This window comes from Solanum tuberosum, unplaced genomic scaffold (genome assembly GCF_000226075.1).
Source record: "Solanum tuberosum cultivar DM 1-3 516 R44 unplaced genomic scaffold, SolTub_3.0 contig04754, whole genome shotgun sequence".
Taxonomy (NCBI): domain Eukaryota; kingdom Viridiplantae; phylum Streptophyta; class Magnoliopsida; order Solanales; family Solanaceae; genus Solanum; species Solanum tuberosum.
The window spans coordinates 1-460 of NW_006245806.1; the positions used below are offsets into that span (position 1 = coordinate 1).

The 460-nt window shown below is 37.6% G+C and overlaps 1 long non-coding RNA gene across 1 annotated transcript; it reads left to right on the forward strand.

Annotated features, from left to right (window-relative positions):
- On the forward strand, window positions 1–414 carry LOC107059458 (uncharacterized). Its single transcript, XR_001472661.1, has 3 exons — window positions 1–56; window positions 160–249; window positions 332–414. It is a non-coding gene; the product is annotated as an uncharacterized lncRNA (long non-coding RNA).
- The last annotated feature ends 46 nt before the right edge of the window (window positions 415–460 follow it).

The window sequence follows — 460 nt, forward strand, 5'->3', positions numbered from 1 at the left end:
AGTCCCAAAACAGGTTGCTCTTACCATACGAGAGCCACTTCCGGTTGTTCAAAAAGGTTCGAAACACGGATATTCAAATACTTCTATTCTGCTTGTGTGTTGTGCATCTATCAATACTTGATTTGCAACTTTAATTATCGTAACTACTCTTTGTCCCAGCTGCCCGTCCTCAGCTATCTGTGACCACATCAGACAATAACAAAGAAAAAGGAAAGGATTTATGCACGTCCTCTGTCATTAGTGAAACAGGTAACTTTGTCTTTACAGAATATTTTTCAACTGTGGAATATTGTATATACGCTATTGTAACATACAACTTTTTGCATATAAGGGAGCGTATCCAACACATCTAACCAAGCTCTTCAGATCCAAAATACAATTCCAACCAAAGGTCCGCACAAATCTTACAATACAGTAATGTCCTCTCTTCCTCAATATTGGTGCTCTCTTTACTTATAAT